The sequence below is a fragment of the Lathyrus oleraceus genome, chromosome 7 (assembly GCF_024323335.1).
Source record: "Lathyrus oleraceus cultivar Zhongwan6 chromosome 7, CAAS_Psat_ZW6_1.0, whole genome shotgun sequence".
Lineage (NCBI taxonomy): Eukaryota > Viridiplantae > Streptophyta > Magnoliopsida > Fabales > Fabaceae > Lathyrus > Lathyrus oleraceus.
In genome coordinates, this window is record NC_066585.1 from 546784872 (window position 1) to 546797251 (window position 12380).

At 35.6% G+C, this 12380-nt stretch overlaps 1 long non-coding RNA gene across 1 annotated transcript; it reads right to left on the reverse strand.

Annotated features, from left to right (window-relative positions):
• Nucleotides 1-486: 486 nt before the first annotated feature.
• Nucleotides 487-2174, reverse strand: LOC127107621 (uncharacterized). Its single transcript, XR_007795776.1, has 2 exons — nt 1711-2174; nt 487-1145 (listed from the first exon to the last, which is right to left on the reverse strand). It is a non-coding gene; the product is annotated as an uncharacterized LOC127107621 (long non-coding RNA).
• Between the last annotated feature and the right edge of the window lie 10206 nt (nt 2175-12380).

The window sequence follows — 12380 nt, forward strand, 5'->3', positions numbered from 1 at the left end:
GTTTAACAAAGGGAGTCCATCCCATTATTCACATAGCTCATATACATTGCATTGAGAAAGTTTACAAGAATTACATCACTTTTTTTGCATAAGTTGACTTTTGATCAAGTATTGACCTTTTGGTCAATCAGTTGACAAAAGTCAACTTATCATGTCATCATCCATAAGTCCCTAATATTCTTGTTATCCATCACCTATATTAGGTCGTCCAAAAACCCTAAGACAATGTCCATTTCCAATTCATTTTTCAACCATGTTTCTTTTACAAACCATAATTCAATTTCTTGTCCATTTCAAATCACCTAAACCATGTTCATGTTAAACCATTTTTAAACCATGTTCATTAACCAACACATGTTACATGTCCATTTCAAAGGTCATTGCCAAATGCAATACATAGACCATTTCATGGCCAAATACAAGACCTCATTCCATATTCAATCAATTTTCAAAATAACAGTCAATCCAAATCTCTACACATTCAAGTAAAACTCCATAAACCATTCAAACCTTCATTCAATTAACTTTTCATAACAATCTTAACATTCAATAACTTTCCATTGCAAACCTATACAATACACCATCCTACAAATTCATTACACACATTCCATCCAATAACCATTAATCCATTCAGTTCAAATTCAAGATACATTCAAAATCAATTAACTTTTCATTACACATTAAACCAACCACACCATTTCATACAATTACAATATTCAACCATTTGAGAAATCCTAAGTCTCTAGTCAATTTCACACATTCCCATTATCCATGACATTCAATAGACAATCCCAACAACTCAAAGCAACAATCCATAAATCATTCACTTGCTTCTAACAAGGTAAAATGATATTCCATAACAGCTCATATCAACACAGTCTTGCAAAAAAAATCATCAAACCTACAAACATAACAGTGCAAATTTCATTTTTTGTCTGAAATAAATTACATAACAGAGCAAAACCAAGTTCAACTTGCGCCCTCCAATTTCAACTAGCAGAACCCTGCACATTTTTAACTGAACACCAATTGGAAGCTTCCTCGTCTACATAGCCTTGCCCTTGTTTTAAATGAAACACACCAAGTTCATCACCAAAGCATACGCCATGCTTAACTTTTAACATAACACAAAGCATACGATTCTCCTGCATAATTAACATTCACCCTGTAAATTTTCGCTTAACAGAAGCAGACCACAATAAATAACCTAATGCAGCACACATAGAATCCTAATCCAACTAACTAAGTTTGCAATGAAAAAAACTAATATTTTACTCATATTCACTCTAACATAATTTCTAATTTCCCACTAACTTGTGAATTTTAGTTGAACTTCATGTGGCATTTCTAACAGAAATTTAAAGGACCTAAAATCTATAAATACTCTTTAATCATTCATCATCGAGGATCAAGATTCATTTTCACCCTTCTCAAAATTTCAAGATTCAATTTTCATCTCAGAACTTTCCTCTTTACCCTCACCTAGATCTCCTTTGACATACTCAATTGAAGTTTCACCTTAAAGCTTTAACAAAGTAGAGCTTGACCTCACTCACGATCCTCTCTCTCTCTCTCTCTCTCTCTCTCTCTCTCTCTCTAATCCACAGTTCAATCTCACAAAACCAATCATTTTCAAAAGAAATTTAGAAGAAGTAAAAGATAAGAACAAATAGGAAGAAGGAGTTTTGAGAGGATTCAAAGATTTCTTACCTGACTTCGGCATTGCTCCAGTAAGTTCTTCTTTCATCTTCATTAGGGCATTGTGTAGAATTTATCAAGATGTGAGGTTCAATTAGGGGAATCAAAGCCCTAACCCCTTGGGCTTTGATTTCGAGAGAGCACGATTTAATGTCCACTTGATTTTCTAGGGTTTTTCGATTGTTACCTTAAATTTATGTTATTCTTAAAGATTTAGGCTATTTCACCGTGATTTTAGAGCTCAAGACTTTAAACTATAGGAGGTGATATGTTTTATTTGGTCATTGAAGCTCCATCGTCGCCGGAGGCGACCTTCGACATGGAGGAAGCGGGAGTGAGCTCAATGGAGGGATGCCACTCTGCCTCACGTTTGTATTTTCATAAAATCTAGATTTTGGCACGTGAAAAATGTGTTCCATAATGGTCAGTTGTACACGTACTCTCCTGCTGAGTCACGTTTCCACCATTCTCTTAAGTCTTCATGGCTTGTTTGTTCCATTAGGCTTCTTGGTAGGGGTGGCAAACGGGCATGCCCGCCCCGTTTAGGCCCGCCCCGCAAAAGCCCGCAAAAAAATGGGGTGGGGCGGGGCGGTCATAGTTGAGGATGTGGGCCTAAAACTTAGACCCGCCCCGCAAAAAAGTGAGGGCGGGGCGGGGAAAGCCCGCGGGCACTGCACTATTTAAGCCTAAAAAAGCAAAAATTTATGTAAATACACGTGCCCGCAAAAGCCCGCAAAAAAAATGGGGTGGGGCGGGGCGGACACATTTGAAGATGAGGGTCTAAATCCTTGGCCCGCCCCGCACAAAAATGCGGAAAAACGTGGCCGAGCCCGTTTTGCCACCCCTACTTCTTGGTCCAATCTGAGCTATTCATACCTCTCATAATATTGCACCCCTTATTCCATGGTTGACCAAAACTTTGGGCCTTGCAATGGGCCATACGCCATTGTGGCTAACTGCATCTCTTTGTTGCTGATCCAAACCCCCATGTTTGGCTTTGTTTTGCATTTTATTTCCATTTTTTGTTCTTTAAATTTTGTTTGCTATATTTGTTCATGAAATGATGTAGAAATTAATTTATAGATTTAATTAGATTTTACATGATTAATTGATTAGGTTAGGATTAATTTGAAATGATTTAATTCTTGATTGATAGAAAATGATTAAAAATATATGTTCTAACATAGTTTACATGATTAGGTTTAGATGTAACTGTGCATGATAGTTGTTTCTTACTTGATTGGATGTGATTGTTAATTCTTTCATGTTTGGATGTTAATTTTAGATGACTACGATTTTAATTAATTAGAATTGATCCTTTTAGGTTTAATTAAACATAGTTTCTTGTAAACTTTGATATGATTTTTTGATTAATTGCACCTTAATCATTGCATGATCCCCTAGTTTAAGGTTTGTTTAGATAGTTGTACTCATTATATCATTAGATTATACATAATTCAACTAATCTTTTCCCATTGGTTGTGTTGATCAAAGTTTACTTTGATCAACCAAATCCTTTGCATTGTGCTCAATTCCCCAAACCTGTTTAAGTGATCAAGACTTCAAAGTCATTATAAGGCATTCACATTGCATACAAAGTGGACTATTGTTCAAGCATAAGATGAATCAACACTTGTGAATAATGATTCAAGTTGTATACCATGAGTCTTAAGCAACTAAGAATGATGAGATAGATTACTCCTACCCTTGTCTAGAGTACCTTTATGGACGGGCATAGGCCCTAGCTATTCAAAGTATCCACCTTCGTTCATAGACTTTAGTACAATGTGAATCAAATGATTGCCAAGTTTTTTTCGTCACAAGCAACACTTTGTCATAAGAAGCATCATGGATAGTCTTCTTCAGTAGCTTGCTAGTTATGATGAGTATCACATTCCATGAGCCTTAAGCAATGAAGAATAATGAGAGGGATTATTCCTACCCTTGTCTAGAATACCTTTGCGTACGGGGCATAGGCCCTAGCTATTCAAAGTATTTGCCTTCGTTTGTAGACTTTAATGTAGATTCCATGTATAATTTCTTGGAAAAATAACCAGTGTCCATCCTTTGAACCAAAAGTTATTTGTCTTGATGCCAAACACTTAATTCCTTTATTTTTCTGGCTTGATGCATGTTTACTCTTTGGTTTAGAGTTTATTCCTTCATGGATTCAATAATACCATTATCTTTTAGTTTCAGATTTCCTGTTACCCAATAGTGATATATTGTTTCCTTGGACCAAATACCATATTCCTTTGGGTCTAATAATTATACTTTTTGGGAAAAATAACCAGTGTCCACCCTGTGAACCAAGAGTTGTTTGTCTTGATGCCAAACATTTCATTCATTTCTTTTTGGCTTGATGCATGCTTTACTCTTTAGTTCAGAGTTTTTTTTTTCCTTTATAGGTTCCTACAATACCATTGTTATTTGGTACCAGGTTATACTTTTCATTACTTCTATCAAATCCCTCATTTCTTTGTTCCACATTAGTTCCACGAACTACGGAGCCCTGACTTTATCATTGCACGTTGATAATACATAGGCACAATGGTTTGAATCAATGGTGATCATATTTATTCCTTCTTCTGCCTTAGGGCTCCATCCATATCTTTCATGATCTATTACCATCTATCTTCAGTCATAGCCATTCATCTCAGTGATATACCATCTCTTTGGAACTGAATACCATTTTTCTTTGGATTCCACCTATACCCTTTTAAGACAAATAACCAATGTTCAACTTTGAACCAAGAGTTGTTTGTCTTGATACCAAACATTTAATTCCTTTGTTTTTTGGGTTGATGTCTGCTTTACTATGTGGTTTAAATTTATTTCCTTTATGGATTCCAATAACACCATTATCTTTTGGTTCCAAATTATACCTTTCGTCACTTTTACCAAACCTTTTAATTATTTTCACATTAATTATTTCTCTATCCTTCCATTCATCTTATATTATTCACTATTCACTACCTACATCCAATATCTTCTACCAATCATTCACTCATGTGATATACTTTCTCTTTGAGCAAAATATATTATTTCTTGAGCTCCATACATACTTTTGGGCAAATAACCAGTGTCCATCCTCTGAACCAATACCCCTTTCATTTTGGCTTGATGCCAGTTTATCCCTTATCTTTGGCTTGATGCCAGTTTACTATTTGTTTTGGCTTGATGCCAGTTTTCTCATTGGTTTAGACATATATACCCTATGGGTTCAAATAACATTATCCTTTGATTCAAACCATACATTTACCATTCTTCTTTTATCTCCCACCATTAGTTCCATGAACTACGGAGTTATGAATTCCGTGCATCCACTATAAGGATACGTAAGCATGAGGGCCCTAATCCTCACCGCACACTCTATCTATTCTTTTCGTTTTCCCTTTATTCTTCTGCGAGTAACCTTTAGATAGTAACATCCACCCGAGCATAGAACAATCAAAATAGTTCTCGTTGAGTACAACAAATGTGAGGGATGATAATACATTCCCCTTGCTTAACCGACTTCCTTACCCTTTTTATTTCCCCCGGGTTTTATCGATGTTTCCCTTTTCTTCGGGAATAAATAAATTTTAATGGCGACTCTACTGTATCTTCGAGCGTGCGATGCGCTCGGATATATTTTCGCTAGCTTCCGTTGGCGACTCTACTTTGGAGTCCTTGCTTTTGCAAGTAGGAGTAGAGCCTAGTTTTGATTGCTTTCTTTTATTGCTTTATGTGTTTATCTTTATCTCTTTACTCACTCTATATTCATGTTATTTATTATTTTCTTTATTGCTTTAAATATTCATTATATGATGGATACCTGTTATGCTCTATGTTGGGTTAGGGCTATGTTACATGAGAGAAAAAATTTATACCCGAGCTTGAGCATAAGCACAAGATAGTAATCTGACTAGAGTCGTGTTTGACTTACTTGGAGTTAGTCCTCGATCATGGTTGACGAGTCAGTCGTCTCAGGAAATGGTATCTCAAAGTGGGTCTTTGACTCTAGGAACCTTTTTAGGGTTACCTTTGAAGGACAATACACACATGTGAGAGGGATATGGGTTTTCCTGCAGGAAATCATAGACTCTACAAAACTTTGTTCTCATGTATACTCAGACCTTTGATCCTGCATCAGGCAGTATATATAGACTATCTAGAGCATGTTGAACTCTTAACCTATCTTATTGCCTATCATTATTACATCGCTGCATATATATATATATATATATATATATATATATATATATATATATATATATATATGTCGGTCTTTTGAACTTGAGTTACCAACAAGACTTTGAATCTATGGATGTTGCATAATTATTTGCATTCCATTCACAACATGTGCATTCATTCATTTTCATCTCATGCATGTCACTCAGAAAAAGCTCACTTTGTCCTTCCCTTAACCAGAAAGTCAACGATTCTCCGATGCCAATCATCAAAGAATCATGGAACAGGGAAATCATAAAAGCACCATGTGTAAGAGGAGTTTGGTTCACAATCAAGAAAAAGCTTACATGGTCTTGGGGTTATTCATGGACAACATGACAACAGACTCCCTAAATTGGGTTGCAATTGAATAGCAAATCTAGAACAGTTTGAAGAAGGACAACATATAGAGTATGACTTCATAAATTCTGCCACTTCCTCCCCAAGAACAATATCTCCTTCCATATTAGCAGCCCGCTTAAGGCAATCAGAAATTGAAACAAAAACAAATCAACAAAGGAAACAAAGATCAAGAAAGGAGACGCCCTCATTATGATCCAGTTTCTATGTCTTATGCACATCTGTTGTCTATACTGATAAATGTTAGGGAAATTGTGCCCAAGGAGATCAAGCCTTCCAGGTTTCCCTACTATCCTAAGTTTGATCTTAACGTCACTTGTGGGTATCATGCAGGACATGTAGGGAATTCCATAAAAGATTGTTGCATCCCTAAGAACAAAGTTGAAGAACTCTTTGATCAGAAGATGTTGTGCTTTACAGACCATCCTCAAGAATGATCCTTCTCAAGCTTAGACTTCACAACATCATATTGTTCAATCATTTTCATTTGTAATCTTTTCTTGTTTGTTAAGTGTTGTTCATTTGTAAAACTTGTTTATTTTAGATGATAACAATAATGTAATAAACACACATGTTTTAAATAAATCCATTTTTGTTCACTCATATTTTATTCATTAGTATCAAACTTTTGATTCAAGCAAAATCAAACGAGAATGATGAAATAAAATGCGCAAGGTCGTTGTCTTTATGCTTCTGAATAAAATCTTGATGATGATGTAAGACATTATTTCAAATCCCTAACCACCAGAGGTATAAGGAAGATAATCCCTAGTCAACCCCTTTGGGCCTTGGAGTAGGAGTTTCTTTCTATACATAAAACCCTCAATTTTAACCAAGGGCAGGGTGGTCTTTAGTTAGTTTGATCTTGCATAAAAGGATCAACCATATCTTATCCATCACAAGAGGTATAGAATCACAAATTCACAATGGTTATCCCTTACCAACAAAAGGAGTAAGACAGTCATGACCCTTGCAACAAATCAAGCAAGCAAATGTCACGGGAATTATTCCAACACAAAAAAGACGAGAAATGAAAAAATCAAAAGTAAAAGAAGGGCCCACTAAGTCAAAATATTGAAAACACGTGACTTAGGCAAAAATCAGGGCATCCCGGAGGACTGCAAGCCCAAAGGATCAGTCCAGGAAAAAAATAAGGGAAGGCAAAACAAAAGAGAGGATCAATAACAAATTCATTAGCAAAAGAAAATCTGTGTGGGTTGAAACAAAAGAAAAAGGTGAGTGACCATCGCTCCAAACTCTCACTGGTTCCATAACCATCATTGCTACTATTCAAAAGCCTTTTCTGAAAGATGAATGCTTGTGTCAAGCTAACTTAACGTAGGAATGAAGAACATCATGGATAATGGGTGGGTTAGAATTGGTTTCGAGCCTTATATCCTTTCTTTCTGAAACCGTAAATCAGGCCACGTTACAACTCTTAAAAGACCTAATTGAAGCAAGGTTCTTTTCAATTGCATACTATTGTAAGATGGCGTCAAAGATGACTCCTAAAGATTTGCTTGCCATTTTTATTAAGACTTATATGGAATTATAACTAGTGATTCATTCACTATATGTCATAATCTTAGTGAGCATACTTGAATTTCAAAACTGACATGAGCATGAAATTACAATTATCATTTCCAAAATAAGCATTTTTACTTGTAAACAGGCACTTGACATCAAGAAAGTTTACATAATGGGAAGATTGAACATTTCTTTTGATCTCCGAGGCACATATCTCTTCATGATTCAGTCAATATGGGCCAATCATGTCGAGATTCAACATATCTCTCTGAATCATCTAGATAGGGGAAAAGTTAGTTCAAGGCTCATACTGGGGCAGACCATCTTAGGAGCACGAGAAGTCGATCACTCCCAGAAATGGTTGATCAAGGGGATATAGTTTCATGAAGCCGTGGCAAGTCAGTTTGAGATCGCCATATGGCAAGGCTGCTTCATAACTTGTGACTGGGGCAATGTATACAAATACCCAATAGACTAGGGTAGAGGCAGGCTACAAAGGTACAAGCTTCCTCCATATTTCAAATCAAGTGCATAGGTATGACAACAACTATTGAGCCTGAAGTAGGTGTCGGATAATCGTGTCTTTATAACCTTTATCCTAGCCTCAAATCTCCCACCTCCCTCCACATGAGCATCTGATTTAACCAATACACAAACCATTATCATGCATTAATCACGTCACTTCACTCATGCATATTATTCATTAGCATATCATGAAGCCTTACAAACGAGAAAAGCCAAAATTCCAGTTCTTACTGGAACTTTCAAAGTCTAGTTCTTACTGGCACTTCCAAAGTCCAGTTCTTATTGGCACATCAAAAGTTCAATTCTTGTTGGCACATCCAAAGGCCAAACTTTTCTTGGTAAATTACAAAACTCAATTATACTTGCGTTATGTATGTAGTAATTCTCATTGCATTAGCATTGCATCTCTAAAAATGCGTGACATGTCCATCAAGATAGAGCATTACACCATAAAAATTCAAACATGGATACGAAGCATAAGGCAAACTTGGTATATCATCCAAAAACCTTGTTTTAAACACTTGTCCCTACTGACATATGTTTCCAAATAACTCGTCTGTGTTGACCATATTTCTGTAACACTCATTTGTGTTTTTCCAAAAAAAAATCCAATACTCGTTTATATTGCTTTCCAACGCTCGATCGTATTAGTATTCCTTTCGTCAGTACTCGTCTGTATTGATTCTCAATGCTCGTCCATGTTGATACCTTTTTTTCCAATATCGGTCTATATTGCTTTCCGAAGCTCGTTAGTGTTGGTACTTCCTTCGTTAGTACTCATTTGTATTGACTCTCAACACTCGTCCGTGTTGTTCATACCTTTCTCAATACTCATCTGTATTGATCTCCAATACTCATTTGTGTTAACAATCCCTTTTCAGTACTCGTCCCTAATGATTCCCAATATTCACTCATATTGATCTTACCTTCTCAATACTCGTCTGTATTGACTTCTGACACTCGTCTGTGTAAATCATTTTCCAACACACAACCGTGTTGACATACTTTCCCCGATAGGTATTACACCAGAAAAATCTTGTCGTTGTGAGAATAACTCATGTGGCCATATAAGCATTCATGCATCATGAAAAATATGGCATCCATATCATGTTTATCCTTTGAGATTGATATAATTCCCCATATAATATTTCAATCAACCCCCTGCAACTGAACCTATGAAAGCCTACCTATCATTCTTTATTCCCAATACACTCACCTTTCTCATATTACAATCGTTCTCAACGGGTAAATTTTCAAATATTTCGGTATTTAATCCTCTTTTACCTCGAACACCCGAAGAGCTTTCGCTATTCGCGTATTCAGGTTTAAGATGATTATATAGGGACAACTGTCATACCCCAAAATATGCCCTCCCCTTTTAACTTTTTATCCAACCTTTGACTTGAGATTCATTTGTACTCATTCATGCCTCATTAATTTATTTTAACAATTGTTAATAATCATCATAGATTCAAAACTTGTGGCTAACAAGAGTTATGGTTTGCTTGTGGAACAAGCCCTAGAGATGTGGTATGGCTCATCATATGGAATCATTGGGATAAAACCCTAGTTCCTTGATCTTTGGGACCTTGGTTCAAGGGGATCACATCTTGACATTCATATGTGCATCAAAAACCTAATTCTTGATTATGCTACTATGGGATCTTGTAATTGACTCTTGAGAATTAATTTGACCACTAAACCCTAGTTGTTAGATGCTTGAGGCCTTGGGCATTGGATCTTTGGAGTTCAGTCCTTGATAAACCTTAGGTTTTGATTTTGAGGTTTGTGAACCTTGTGGCATTGCTTTAAGAAAGTTGAAAACCATAGCATGGCTCATGATACTAATGTTTTGTTGATTGTTCACCTGGATTGAGGTTTTGCCTATTGTTTGACTTGGAGTTTTACCTAGCTAAACCTTGGTTCTTAGTGCCTTGTGATTGGCCCAGAGGCATCCTTACATTCATATCATATTTCATATTGTCATTGGTCTCATTTGATCTAAGTTGTTTTAATCCATTGGCTCTTTTGGTCATCATCTGGTCCAAGTTCATTCGTTGGTTCCATAGTGTGTCAAGGTGTGCTTAAGGTCCATTGATCCAAGTTTCATTGTTTCATTTTGTACAAGTCATGACATGATCATTAGGTTTCACTATATTTCATTTATCTAAGACATTTGTTTCAATTGAATTCTTTGGTCCATTAGAACATGGTTTAACAAAAGGAGTCCATCCCATTATTCACATTGCTCATATACATTGCATTGAGAAATATTACAAGAATTACATCACTTTTTTGCATAAGTTGACTTTTGGTCAACTGTTGACCTTTTCGTCAATCAGTTGACCAAAGTCAACTTATCATGTCATCATCCCTAAGTCCCTAATATTCTTGTTATCCATCACCTATATTAGGTCGTCCAAAAACCCTAAGACAATGTCCATTTCCAATTCATTTTTCAACCATGTTTCGTTTACAAACCATAATTCATGTTCTTGTCCATTTCAAATCACATAAACCATGTTCATGTTAAACCATGTTCATTAACCAACACATGTTACATGTCCATTTCAAAGGTCATTGCCAAATGCAATACATAGACCATTTCATGGCCAAATACAAGACCTCATTCCATATTCAATCAATTTTCAAAATAAGATTAAATCCAAATCTTTACACATTCAAGTAAAACTCCATAAACCATTCAAACCTTCATTCAATTAACTTTCCATAACAATCTTAACATTCAATAACTTTCCATTACAAATCAATGCAATACACCATCCTACAAATTCAGTGCACACATTAAATTCCATAACCATTAATCCATTCAATTCAAATTCAATACACATTCAAAATCAATTAACTTTTCATTACACGTTAAACAGACCACACCATTTTATACATTTACAATATTCAACCATTTGAGAAATCCTAAGTCTCTAGTCAATTTCACACATTCCCATTATCCATGACATTCAATAGACAATCCCAACAACTCAAAACAACAATCCATAAATCATTCACTTGCTTCTAACAGGGTAAAATGATATTCCATAACAGCTCATATCAACACAGTCTTGCAAAAAAAATCTTCCAACCTACAAACATAACAGTGCAAATTTCATTTTCAGCTTGTAATAAATTACATAATAGAGCAAAACCATGTTCAACTTACCCCCTCCAATTTCAACTAATAGAACCCTACACATTTTTAATGGAACACCAATTGGAAGTTCCATCATTCTCATAGCCATGCACCTATTTTTAATGAAACACACCAAGTTCATTAAGAACCAAAGCATACACCATGCTTAACTTTTAACAAAACATAAATCATACGTTTCTCTTGCATAATTAACATCCACCCTACAAAATTTCTCTTAACAGAAGCAAACCATAATAATTAACCTAATGCAGCACACATATAATCCTAATTCAATTAACTGAATTTGCAATGATAATAAACTAATATTTCACTCATATTCACTCTAACAAAATTTCTAATTTCCAACTAACTTGTGAATTCCATTTGACATTTCTAACAGAAATTTGAAGGACCTAAAATCTATAAATACTCTGCAATTATTCATCATCGAGGAATACGGTTCGTTTTCACCCTTCTCAGAATTTCGAGATTCAACTTTCATCTCAGAACTTTCCTCTGCACTCTCATCTAGAGCTCCTTTAACATACTCAATTGAATCTTCACCTTGAAGCTTCTACTCAACAGAGTAGAGCTTGACCTCACTCACGAACCCACGGTTAAATCTCACAATTCAGACAATTTTTAGAAGAAATTAAGAAGAAGTAAAAGAGAAGAACAGAAAAGAAGAATGAGTTTCAAGAGGATTCAAAGATTTCTTACCTGACTCCGGCGATGCTCCGGTAAGTTCTACCTTCATCTTCATTAGTTGACTGTATAGAAGTTACTGAGATGTGAGGTTCGATAAGAGGAATCAAAGCCCTTACCCCGGGGTTTAATTTCGAGAGAGCACGATTTAGAGCTTGTTTGAAATACATCTTAAAAACTCTTTTTTAGTTTTTCAAAATTTAAA